This window comes from Rhipicephalus microplus, unplaced genomic scaffold (genome assembly GCF_043290135.1).
Source record: "Rhipicephalus microplus isolate Deutch F79 unplaced genomic scaffold, USDA_Rmic scaffold_49, whole genome shotgun sequence".
Taxonomy (NCBI): Eukaryota; Metazoa; Arthropoda; class Arachnida; order Ixodida; family Ixodidae; genus Rhipicephalus; species Rhipicephalus microplus.
The window spans coordinates 2,263,957-2,278,253 of record NW_027464622.1 but is presented as its reverse complement, the minus strand read 5'-3'; positions in this window follow the sequence as shown (position 1 = coordinate 2,278,253).

The following is a 14,297-nucleotide window of genomic DNA, read 5'->3' as shown; positions in this document are numbered from 1 at the left end:
ATTATTCTGACGCGGGCAAGCTGTCTTGCTTCCTCGGAGCACTCAGTGAAGTCTGAGGCGTCTGTCCCTAAATCATTGCAATGATAATTGGTTGGTTGGATGGTTCCTCAACACCTTGGCGCAACCCACCTAGGGGGATAGGCCATGAATATCACGGTGCCTTGCTTTTTAAAATGATTCACTTCCTGAAAGAGAGGGTTGGATTTATTAGGTAATATAGGTAATAATAAAAAGGTGGTAAATTTCTAAAAAAAAACCTTGAAAAGAAAACATTTAAACATACAATAAAGAAAAATATACTTAAAACAACTGAAGAGACTTATTTTTAGCATTCCATTCTTTTAGATTCTCGTAAGAAATTTGTAACAGCGGTAAAAACGCTCCTGTGGCTGAATCCAAATGCGACTGCACCAAATGAAAGAATCACCGGAAGGGTCAAGTTAAAGCCCAACTTTCGTAGGGGTTCTTCTAGTAGATTTTCTCTTTGAGTTTGTGTTTTCGGCATGACAAAAAGAAGTGCTCCAAAAATTCCCTCTCATTACAATAAATGCACAAAGGCGACTGTGCCAGACCCGACCTGTGAAGGTAAAAGTTCAATGAGGGGACTCGACAACGCAGCCTGGTAATCTATATTTCTTCCTTTCTTGATGAACACCACTTGTTCTTCCAAGGGAACTTTAGCTGTGGGAAGTCTGATACAAATGAAGGAGATTTTTCAAAGTTATTGGCCATTGTGCGTTTTCAAAGCGTGCTGCTGTGATATATTTCGAAGTAGGCAAAATAGGTAAAACAGGACAATCAATGGAAGATACAGCTAGTGCATCTGCATGCTCATTCAGAGCTAAACCTCTATGACCTGGTACCCAAACTAGTAGCACGAGTCGCACATGTGTAGGAATGAGCGAGTAGAAAGATTCTAAGGTACGCGAAAAAGTTGGTGAGCTTAAGGCAGTAGAGACCGAGAGACAGTATGTTAGAACAATCACCGCTGATAGGTCTTGCGGCACTTTACGCAATGCAAGGACTATTGCCAGTAGTTCAGCTTGGTAAATAGGTGTAAAGTCGGGTAATCAAATTGAGAAAGCCCAATCTAGAGAGGATGATACGATTCCTACGCCAGCTTTTTCTTCATAAACCAAAGCGTCAGCCGCTATCACAATGGATGTTTCTAGATTGGCCAAATGATTTTCCAAAATGCCGTTTATATACTGATGTGGTAATGTTTTTGCATTCTTGGGATATATATCGCCAATTTCAATCCTAATTGCATCTACAGTGTTGAGCACAAGTGTTTTCCAAAGGTTAACTCTTAAGGGCTCCAAACGTTTTTCAGTAAATATCACTTGAGAACACCTTAATTTAGGCCATTGGTGGTTGAAGAATGAGGTCTGCTGGTTAATGAACACATATAGTGCCCTCCGCTGAGGTGATGTATAGATTTTAAGGAATTTACGTACTGTTAGAATATGAAATCTTTTGATGAAAGAAGGCAGGCGGGATTCTTCGTATAGGATATTGTTGGCAACATATTTGGGTAGCCCTAGGCATAAGCGTAAAGATTCGCGTTCTAGCAGAATCAGTGGTCGAACTTTCTAGGCCGGAGCGCCAGAAAACAAAACACAGTCGAATTCTAATATCAGTCGAATGTACATGCAATATATCATAACGAGCACGTCTCTACGCAAACCGGCACAATAAAAATGAGCCTGCGCAGCATCCCTACGGCACGTGCTCCTTTAGCAGCCATGTTTTTTATGTGGGGACTCCAGTTAAGTGTTTCGGTGAAGGTTTCCCCCAAGTACCTAACTGACTCGACCTGAGGTATGGTATCCTGTCGGTACATTAGTGAAATTCGCACTGGGGCATTTTGTGTGAAAACTATGATTGTACTTTTGTTTGTATTGAGGCATAGGTTGATATCTTCCAGCCACGTTTCCAGACTATTCATGTATGTCTGCAGAATCAGGTACAGTGTGTGAATATCCGCCGACGCAGTAAAAATGCAATATCATCGGCATACACATAGACCGGTACATCTTGCTGTATGGGAATGGTACATAGTAGTGCAATAAATAATAAGGGCGATAGTACTGACCCTTGCGGTATACCTCTCATTTGCCTGTATATTGAAGAGTTGACACCAGATTGCGAGCAGTAAAATTGTCTATCACCTAAGAAAGCATGGATCCAGGCCACAAAGTATTGAGGCAGTCCTAAATTTTAAAGTGAATCTAGCAGTTTAACACGCTCCACGCTATCGTAGGCTTTTGTGATATCTAAGGTTCCCAAAGCGGAGTATTGTTTCTGATATCGAGCAAGTTCAATTCTGCTTTCGAGATCCACGTGCGCACACCAAATGGAGCAACCACGCCTGAATCTAATCTGAGATGTGCTCAGTGTTTGTTTTTCTGACATCCATCGATCTATACGTCTATATAAAATTCTTTCAACAAGTTTTACTAGGTTGATGTAAGTGAAATGGGCCTGATATTATCGAAGGTGAACCCAGCGCTTTGCTTTTTTAAATAATGGAATCACTTTTGTCATTCTCCAATCAGCTGGCATCAAAGAGCTTCTAAGTGAGTGATTAATAATTTCGAGTAGGCCAAGTGGGTATATTTTATGTACTGATTTTATTATCGATGCCATCGTGCCATCAGGTCCAGGAGCCGAATGGGGTAGTGTTCTGACTACGTTTGCAAATTCTGCAGGCGTAACCTCTTTAAATCCTCAGCCCTTTGGGGGGACTGGGCTTGGTATGAAAGAAGTGTCGTAAAGCCACTTTCTTGGCCCTGAGCTATATCTTCTAAGAAGGGCCTTCAGTTCAACTGGTGATGATACTACAGATTCTATATTTCTTTGTACCGGAAGAACTTTCTTAGTTCTCGGAAACCGAAAAAGTGCTACCGGCTTTGACAGGAACTCACATTGGTCATCGTTAAATTTGTCCTTCGCAATAGCGATGGTTCTCTTAAAAATAGCGGCCGCATACTTATAATCACTCCAGTTCCTGGGACACTGGTTGAAGATTAATTTTTTCCATGCAGCCTTTTTTAGTCTATAAGCCCGCGAACAGTCCGCATTCCACCAAGGGTTGGTAGACGATTTAGAGCTTTCAATGGTGAATTTTGATTTATTTAACGACTCTTTTAAAATGTCGCTAATTCTGATGGCGTCTAGTTCTGCATCATTCGTTTGGTTAGATAAATCACCTCGTAAGGATTTCTCGAAAGTATTAAAGTTTACATGTGTTACGGAAGATCTAATCTTGGAGGTTGTTGGACATACCACCTCGAACAATATTGGCATATGGTCACTACTTGTTCCCGAGTTAATCGCAGACCATGATAAGATGGAGAGGCTAGCGTTAGAAAAAGTTAGATCGAGTACCGAGGAGGACTGATTACACATAAAAGTAGGAGTTTTTGTGTTTATGCATATAAAGTTATTATTGTTCACCCAATCCCATAAACGTTTGCCATTCAGATCAGTTTTAAAACCCTAAGAAATATGATGAGAATGGAAGTCACCTACTAATACAATATCTTTTCGCAATAGTGAACTGCAGTATCTAGGACGGAAGAATTTAGAACACCCGCAGGAAAATAAGCATTAATAAATGAGAATGGGTGGGACCCAGGAATAGTAATGCTTATTGCTAAGATTTCGCTTTCAGAAGCCAATGTCTGATAAATAATTTTAGCTCTATGGGCGATTTTAGATGAGATAAATTTTGCCCAACCTCCACCCCGAGTTGGGCCGTCTAGACGAAATGTGCGGTAATTTTTAATCCTAAAATACTTATTTTCTGCAAGCCAAGTTTCTTGTGAATCATCATTATCAGGGGAATAATTATCGCAAAGTTGAATTAAGTCTGTAGCTGCTGAAAAAATGGAGCGGCGATTCTACTGTAGTACTTTTAAATTCCCTATTTTGAAGAGATACCAGCAGCACTCATTACTTTACTTTCTCTAAGAAGCTATTCTTTAAAAAATCCTTTTTTGATGGGTTTTCCTTCTGATTTCTCTTATTTCTTGATTTAGGACTGATTGAGGACCGTTGTGCCTCAAGAGAAGCACGTCGATTCATATTTCTTGAGTCAGAGTTAATTTGTTCTGGTTGTGAGACATGAGAATCGGAGTCCAAGCTCCAATCTAGGTCCTGTACAAGAGGCATAGTTATTCTATGGGCAGTGTTCGGCGTGTCTGGCTTCAACTTCGAAGGGCCTGGTTCAGATGGAATATCAGTAACCTTAACTGGTGAAGGTAGAGAAGGTGGGACGGTAGGTTGGTTACCTCCCTGCAATATTTGATTCAACTGAGTGCTCATTATTCGTGCCAATGACTCCGTTAGGCTCACGAATAGAGATTCCATAAGTTTCGTCATGGCCTTTTCTACCGTTGATGTCATTAAATCAGACAACGACGACTCAAGCATCTGGTTTGCCCGGTTGGCAACGGAGGCATAGCCATGTGAGCGCTCAGAAAGAATAGATCGGGCCTCACGTCGGGAGCATCGTTGTTGTTCAATGATCTCTAGAAGTTGCAACTCACATGTCCTTATGGGGTAACTTTCATCGTCAGCCGCGTGATTTCCTCTGCATAGACAGCATCTCACCTCTTGGGTTGAACATTTGTCGGGTTTATGTTGGTCAGAACATGCGCGACACCTCACATCCGATCTACATCCCTTGATGGTATGCCCATACCTCCAGCATTTTTCGCACTGCAGTGGACGAGGGGATAATGCATCTACACGATAAATTTGTAGCCATGCCTTAATTTCGGTCGGTCGAGCCGTGCCGGCAAAAGTCACGATCACTGATTCTGTGGGGACCTTTTTGTTCTCAACGTTTCGCGAGCATCGAAATACCGAGACTGTTCCTGCGGCCGCAAACATTTCATGTATTTCGGGTGGTGTGAGGCTCAAGTCCACTCCTCGAACTAGTCTCTTCACACAGGCCAAATGGACAGGTACGAAACTGCTCACCGGATTCGAGGCAAATGTTGTGTATTTTTCAAGATCTGTGATGCCGGCCTGGTCCAGTGAGCAGCACAGGATGCCTCCACGCCCAAATTGACGCACCTCAGTAATCATTTGGTAATAATCGGAAATCTTCCGGAGATCTTCCTAAATTAATTTTGGGTTTTTCATGTGAATAGACTCGCGGTTGGTTGGAACCAGGGCCACAGGAACGCTCTTCAGACCACTGCGCAAAAATAGATTGATTGGCAAATTACTGTTAGGAAGGGAAGCCGACCAGGCGGAATACGCCCGGCCGGGAGAGGAAAGAGACATCAGGTTAATAGGCTTAACAGCACCGCCCAATCCGGCCGCTCCCCCGTAGGAGGAAGCATGAGGGTGCCCTAGAAGTAGCAGCGGAGGTAGATCCCAAATTGAAACCGGACGCTGAGGCCTCAGGAAGCACCGGAGGAAGAAACATTCGATCGGCCAGAGACGAAAAAGTGAATAAGGCAGCATGGCGCGAAGCATTGTAGAAACATCTTTGTCATCAATTAGTGTGAACGGCGTCATTTCTTTCTTTCCTGGCGCGCCGTAATATACGCGAATGTGATGTACGGCAAGATTTGGTCGCAATCCTTGTGTTTCACGTCGAAGTGCATGCAAAGCATGTGAGCGATTATCTTGTTGAGTCTTTCTGTAAGCCCATTCTTTTGTGAGTGGTAAGCTGCGGTCTTTTTATACGCTGTGCCACTTAGCCTGAGCACAGTGCGCAAAAGCTCGTCTGTAAACGTGGTAACTTTGTCTGTTATGAATAAAGCTGGAGCCCCATGTCTCAGGGCAATGTTCTTAATGAAGAACTGGGCCGCTTCAGCTGCAGTGCCACTCGCAATTGCCTTGGTCTCCGCGTATCAGGTGAGGTAGTCTGTCGCCACTATAACCCATTTGTTGCCGATGTCCGATGTTAGGAATGGGCAAAGCAGATCCATTCTGATTCAGAAAACAAACGGAGTTTCTGGCACTAGCACTGAATGTAATAGCCGAGTGGGTTGGAGAGGCGGTACCTTGCGCTGCTGACAGTCAGTGCATGTTCGGGCGTAATGTTTCACCTCTGCTGTGATTTTTGGCTAGTAATATTTTTCTTTGAAGCGTGTCGGTGTTCTTGTGACACCGAGGTGGCCCACAGTGGCTTCGTCATGGCCGGCTTGTAAACTTTCATCACAAAAAGCTTCAGGGACTACCAGCAGATTGCTTCTATTTGTTGATGAAAACTCTTTCTGTAAATAATTCCGTCCCATAAACAGAATAACGATAAGTTCTTCCAAAACACTCTTGGTGAATTGGTGACTCGTCCGGTCAAGAATTCTATAAAAGGTTGAGCTCCCACTCATCTTGTTGTTGCCGAGAAATCATAGCCGCATCAGCAACTCCTAAAACACCTGTGAATTCATCATCCTCTGTAGCCGGTGATTCAATCAGTGACCTTGACAAACAGTCTGCGTCTAAGTGTTGCTTTCCGAACTTGTGAACTACGGCCATGTCGAACTCTTGGAGCCGTAAACTCCATCGTGCTATATGTCCAGATGGGTCTTTCATGTTAGTCAACCAACGAAGAGTGATGTGACATCTATGCTGCGATTCTTGGCTAGTAATATTTTGTTCTTCGTGTAACTTCGCAACTGCCCAAACGACAGCCAGACACTCCTTCTCCGTTGTTGAGTAGATGGACTCGGCACGTGTCAACGTTCTGTTAGCGTAGGCAACTACTCCCTTCACACCATCCTGCACTGGGCAAGAACAGCACCTAGGCCCACATCGTCGGTATCTTTATGGATGGCTGTTGGTGCATCCTCGTCGAAGTGAGCGAGGACGAGTGAAGTTTGCAGACGGTGCCCCAGCTCGTTGAACGAAACTTCTTGCTCTTCCTCTCATACAAACGCAACGTCTTCCCTTGTAAGGCGGTTGGGTGAAGAGGCGATGTGTGCAAAGCCTGCTATATATGGCTGGTAGTAGGCTCAAAGACCCAGGAAACGTCTGACTGCTTTCTTATCAACAGGAGTGTCGAACTTTGCGACTGTTTTAGTTTTATCTGGGTCAGGCCTCACACCTTCGCGACTGACCACGTGTCCCAGGAACTGGAGGTCTTCGAAATCGAAGTGGCGTTTTCCCGGTTTTAATGTTAGTCCAGCGGTCTGTATATAGCTAGAAGGACCGACAGTAGCAGCTTTAGATGTTCTTCAAACGTGGCCGAAAAAACAATCACGTCATCGAGATACACCAGGCATGCTTTCATTTCAGGTTTCTAAAAGCTTCTGTACGGCGATGACTTGTGAGCACCTTAATCTAGACCACTGTGTTTTAAAAAAGTAAGTCGGTGCATTAATGAAAATGTACTGCGACCTCCTATATGGAGATGCATATAATTTTATTAAGGTACGAACTGATAGTATTTGGAACCTTGCAACAAGAGAAGGCAGGCCCGCTTCCGCATATAAATTATTATTGCGACAAATTTGTGCAACCCAAAACATAATCGTAACGCTTCGCGTTATAGAAGTACCAGGAGTCAAAATTTATAGGTGGGTCCTCCAGAAACCAAGACGCTGCCAAACTCTAATATCGACCTAATATACATACAATATATCGTGACGAGCACATCGCGACGTAAATAACATCGTTTACTGCTGTGTCTATGAAGCATTCCAACCAGCCATGCTCCTTTAGTTACAATATTTGCTACATGCGGACTTCAATTTATAAATAACTTCTAAATACCTAATCAATTTCATGTGAGGAATAACGTCTTGTCTGTAAGGTACAAAAATTTGCACTAGAAAAATTAGCGGAAAAATTATGATTGTACTTTATTTGATGTTTATTGAAAGATTATTGTCGTCCAACCACGTGTTCAGAGCATTGTATAAAATTGTAGCACCTAATATAGTGCATGTATAACGGCAGCTTTCGCAAAAATTGTGAGGTCGTCATCGTATACATACGTACGTACGTATATATGTACGTCATGTTGTACTGGAATTGTGCAGAATAAAACAAGAAATAATAATGGTGACAACACCGAATATCGTACTGGAATCGGGCTGAATAAAATAATCAATATTAATGGGGACAAGACCGAACCTTGGGGGAGACTTCTAGTTTGTTTATACTTTGAAGAAGACACGCCGGATAGAAAGCGATTAAACCGTATGTTTTAAAAAGAAGTAAACTCATGCAGCCAAGTAATTTGGTAAACTCACGCGTGTTAGCGAATTTATTCCTTTAACGTGTTCTACACTGTCATAAGCTTTAGAAATAATTGCAGTTACTAAGGCGGCAACATGTTTCTAGAACGAGCTAGTTATCTTCTTTCCAAATCAACATGGGCCCACCAAATGAAGCAGCTGCGCCTGAATCCAAGTTGGCATGGACTTAAAATCATGTGTTCATCAAACCAGTTAACCACTGCAACTGCCCGCTACCAGAAACTGATGATGATGATGATGATGATGATGATGATGATGATGATGATGATGAACCTTCGGCTTTGCTGGCACTCGCCCACAAAGGGGGATCGGCCAAGAACCGGGTGGCAGGATCATCAAGTGTGTTCAGTCAGGCATTCAGGTAGTCTCGTAACCGTAAATAATAAAAATAGTCTAACATGGTAATCTCTTTATTTCCGTTATGTACTCGCACACAGCAGAGAAAACCTCCATGTGGCTAGAAACTAATGAAGTCCCCCCGAAGAATAAAATTAGTTCCACGTTTATTTTTAAACCTAGCTTCTCAATTGGTTCGACCAAGTATCTTTTCCATTGATAAGCATAACGTTTACAGGATAAAAAGAAATGATCTATTTATTCCGATTCCTTGCAAAAGGGACACAACGGAGATGCTGTTAGTCCAGCTTTATGTAGGTAGTAATGCAGATGCGGAATTCTGCATCGTAATCTGGTGATTGTAGTTTCTAACTGCCGAGATACACACCACTGTTTGTTCCAGCAATATCTTAGATGTACGAAGTCTCTGACTTTATCCAATGATAATTTTTTATCTCTTTGTGCAAAGAAGCCTTTCTATATCTGAGTGCTGTTACGTAGGCAAAATCAGGTAAAATAGGTAAGATTGTAAATTAGGTAAATAGGTAAATAGGTAAAATAGGTAATAGGTAAGATAGGTAAGAAGTAGGTAAGGTAAATAGGTAAAATAGGTAAATGATTCTACAGACAGAAAGCAGTTATTCCACCTTTATGTCTCCTCGCGAACTCTCTGAATTCTTAGAAAATATTGCTAAAGGCTTGCAAACCAGGTTTACGACAATTATGCCAAAGTCCATGGTGAAATTAAGGGTGGATTGTGATTTCCAGGAGGTATCTTTAGCTGAATTGGCGGATATGATGAAGAGCTTACCGCCCGCTGCTCCCGGACCTGATGGGGTGACCTCTACAATAATTAAAGGGTTATACGAAATATCGCCACATGAAATTCGTAATATGGTTAATTATTCACTGAAAAATTCTTGGGTTCCGGCCGATTGGAAGCTTTCCAAAATAATTCCGATACTTAAGAAGCACGGAATGGAGTTTACTCTGGATAGCATAAGGCCTATTTCATTGACATCTAACCTGTTCAAGCTTGTAGAGAGAGTCTTAAATGCCCGTATAATAAACTACATTAATGAACATACAATACTAATCCCCAGACAAATTGGCTTTAGATCGGGATACTCCATTTGGTGTGCACATGTGGATTTGGAAAGTCGCATACAGCTGGCTCGGCATCGCCACAAATACTGTGCACTAGTCACTCTAGACTTAGCTAAAACGTACGACAAAGTTGAATATCCTATCCTAATCCAGCAGATGCAAGACCATCGCTTTCCAAAATATATAACAGCATGGATTACAGAGTTTATGAAAGACAGAGAATTTTATTGCTTCTTGGATGGATGCTCTTCTAAAAAATATAAGCAGACACGAGGTGTACCTCAGGGCTCAGTATTATCCCCGGTGTTATTCAACATATTACCAAGTTCCATTCCAACTCATCAGGATATCCAAATTTACGTATATGCAGAAGATATTGCTTTCTTCGCAAGAAACAGTGATCTGCACTCATTGTATCAGGCATTACAGAACTACATGAACATGCTAGAAGGATGGCTTGACAATATCCATATGTCAATGAACGTCAAAAAAGCGCGCTTCTGCCATTCCATTTTAAGGATCGTGTCAACATTTCCCTGATGTATCGTACCGAGCTCATTCCCCAGGTCGATTTCCTGAAATACCTAGGCATCGTATGTAATAAGACGCTTAATTGGGAAAGCCATATATACGAGGTTGGCTGTAAAGCGTCACATGCCTTGGGGTGGTTACGGAAATTGGGAAACAGAAAAATAGGATTGCGTTAGAGTTCATTGATAATGATTTACAAGATGTATGTACGGCCTATTATGGAATTCGGGTGTGTATTATTTTCAGGCACCGCGGCTTACAAGATGAGACAATTAATATTATTAGAAAGAGAAGCTTTGCGCTTGTGTCTTGGACTGCCAAAATTTGTGGCAAATAATGTTTTGTATGTGGAAGCGCGCCTTCCACCTTTGTTAACTCGGTTTAGAATACTTACAGTTCAAACTTTCTTAAAAATATACAATTCGCCTCTGCGACAAGCTTCATACGTTTTTATTCAAGAACCAACCGCATTCTTTGGAACACAATGGTCTAGACTACACTCCCCTCAGATTAGGTTCGTCCAAGCATTGCTAGAACCTCTCAATGTAAATATTTATCAAATTTGCATAACGAGACACCTAATTCAAAACTTGAAATTAAATTTTATGATATTTTCCCCTCTAATGCAAAACAACTGCCCCTTCAATATTTAAATATTCGGTTAAAAGATTACTTGACTCATCTGTCCATAAACAACATTATTGCGACGGATGCATCCGTATTGAACGAAAAGGCTAGAATAGGCATCATCTGTACTTCTCTCGACTGGTCTTTCTCAGTTCCATTACCAGATTACACGCCTATATTCATCGCTGAATTATTTGCTATAATTCTAGCGCTTCGTAAACTTCCTGCAAGCGAATCAGAAGCGGTCATACTTACCAATTCTCTCTCAGAATGCACTGCACTATCTACAGCAAAAAATTTGACATTATTGAGTATAATTAGCAGTTTATTACCAGAAAACCTGAAAAAATTTCACTTGCTATGGATACCCGGCCACTGCGGGGTTTATCCAAATGAGATGGCAGACTCGTTAGCCAAAGCATCTTTAAGCGGACCAGCGACTGCCGCATGCGACGAGCGCACCCGCGACCATCATTATCCTCTTCTCTCTGATGTCGGTGTGCTCGCGGCCGCCGCTGCCTTATGGAAAATGCATGTGTTCTTCGCTATTGCGGAATTTCTCAATCAGTCTAAAAGAAATTCTAGCCAACTTAACAATGCTTGAAACTTCTCATCAATAATATATCGTATTTAAATTTGCCATATTAGTTAGCTATAGCTTTCATTAGTTGTATACAAGGACAAATACTGAGAATATTCACCTCCTACTCAGCCGATCTTCTGTATCTTGTATGAACTATCAGAGAAGAAGAAGAAGAAGAAAAAGAAGCGGTATGTCGTAGCGTTGAAGAGCACACTACCACTTAATATTGTCACGTGCGCCCCGCGAAAAAGACGAAGGCGACAGTGCATACGCGCATCTGCATGCTTTTATGCAGAACGCAACAACGAGAAAGATGAGGAACTCTCTCTCACGCGGTTAACAAAAAGACCGACCCGCTGCTGTTTTCTCAGCGTCTTCGAGTACGACCTCTCTCTTGACGTCGCGACATTATTTAGCTGATACACTGCAATGATTCAACTTTCAGGAAAATTTCATACAGCGATTCCACCTCAGATATTCAAAAAATTCTATTTTTTCTCTCCCCCCCTTTTTTCTTTTTTTACATTGCGCCAAACTAATTTCACAGTCAAAACACAGTAATCATATTCCCCTAGTCTAGAATATCTAAAGGTATTGACTTGCATTAACCACCGGCTTCTTGGCCAATCCCCCTTAGTGGGTGAGGGCCACAAAAGAAAGGAACAAGCAAGAAAGCAATCAAGCATCGTGGCGTGGGCGAAAAGCATTCAGGAGCGTTATCCGTCGCCACCCCGAACATCTCCACCACGCCAGGCGGCAGCTCACTATTGGGGCGCACCTTCGTGGCAGGCCTCGACGGCACCATGACCCACGACGACCTGGAGCGTGAGTTCAGCAAGTACGGACAACACAAGGAAGTGCGGATGGCGCAAAACTCCCCGGGCTTCGCGTTCGAGTTCGAAAACATGTACGTAGACTAAGTCATGCGCGAGATGAACGGTGCTATCGTCAATGACGTGCTGCTTCGGGCCGAGCGAGCTCGACAAAAGTCGAGGTGGGCCTGCGGTGTCGCAGCCAACGGTGGTGCGGTCGGACCCTTCCTACCGCGATTGCGCCCTGATGTCAGCGGCGCGCCTATGACAGGACAGTGCCAGCAGGCTGGCCTCGAACGCAGAATGATTCACCCTGCCCCAAAGTTGATGGTCGCGTTTAGTCCTCAAGAAAATATGCCGCTGATGCCGCGCCCGGTGCCCCAGGTTCCGGCTACGACTACGTGTCGACGGCAGTGATGGCCAACCCATACGCCGCGCCACCAGCCTACGCACCGGCTCTGCCGGCGGCTGCGTTCTGGCAGTCGCCCTATGGGACCACATACGCGGCACCAGAATCGGGATATGCGGCACGAGCACCGGGATACACGGCACCTCCACAAGGAAGGGTCTCGATAAATACAAGAAGATATGTCCTCTGTCCACTGTAAAGCACTAGACGTCAAGCCGAGCCATTCACAATACCCACGAGCTCATGTACTTCTCTTCTTTGTCCTCTATTCTTTCTCCCAATATCACATACCCTCTGGGGTATGGAGCTCAATCTCTTACAATGGCCGCGGCAATACTGTTAGCGTCATTTCCTAACGTTTTACTCAACAACACAGTCACCTTCCCCCCGCATGCTTCATATAACATTGATTTGCGAAGCACGTGGGATCTGCCGAATTTCATTTACTCAACGAAAAAAAAAATCTCCAGCCCTGCGCGAAACGCGCAGTGCAGTCGCAGAGAAAGCTGGAAGAGCGGCCTCTCAGAGCCTTTGTTAAGCACTTCTTGAATGACCTATACAAGCACACTTGCAGAGTACCCACCATGCCGTAAGTCATTATATATGTTTGGTGTAGTAGGGAGCCATTCACTATTCCCTCTTTACTCATTCTTCGGAGAAGCGTGGTACCCGCTATATATTGTCGTGGGTTATAAAATACAGAGGGTTTATTTAGGAACACGGACAGTGGAACCCATAGAGACGCTCTCAAATGAAGGCCTCTATGATTGTCGTCTTCTTCACTCACCTGTGCTGCACCTCTCGAGCGAATCCGCGATGTTCGTTGTAGTCGCTCTCTCGCAGCTAGACGCAGCTATGCATGTCATTACCCTCCGCCAGAGTGAGCGTCGTCCCTATGCTCAACAGGTAGAGATGCGGCTAGCGGGTGTTTACATCACTCAGAGTGGTAAAGTTTCATGCAGACCACGTGCATTGTCTCAGGCAAATGCTGGCGACGTTTCGAACAGGAGAAGGCGTCGGGCACGACTTCACACGTCACGGACAACCAAAACCTTGTAGGGTCCAAAGTATCGGCGTAGGAGCTTCGTCGAGAAGCCTCGGCGTCGTACGGGAAACTAAACCAAGACTCTAGCGCCTGGTTCATAAGCGACGAATCAATGGAGAAGGGTGTACTATTAGGCGTCAAGTTGCTGCTGGTTGACTACTATGACGCGGGCAAGCTGTCTTGCTTTGTTGGTGTGCTCAGTGAAGTCTGAGGCGTCTGTCTCTGAATCATTGCAATCATAAGGCAGCATGGCGGGAAGCATTGTAGTAACTTCTCTGTCATGAATTAGTGTGAACGGCGTCATTTTCGCGCTTTGCTGGAGCGCCATATTATACGCGAATGTGATGTACGACAAGATTCGGTCCCAATTCTTGCGTTTCACGTCGACGTACATGCAAATCATGTCAGCAATTGTCTTGTTCAGTCGTTCTGTAAGCCCATTCGTTTGTGGGTGGTAAGCTGCCGTCTTCGTATACGCTGTGCCACTGAGCGTGAGCACAGTGCGCAAAAGCTCGACTGTAAATGCGGTACATTTGTCTGGTATGACGACGGCTGGAGCCCCATGTCTCAGGACAATGTTCTCAATGAAGAACTGGGCCGCTTCAGCGGCAGTGCCACTCGC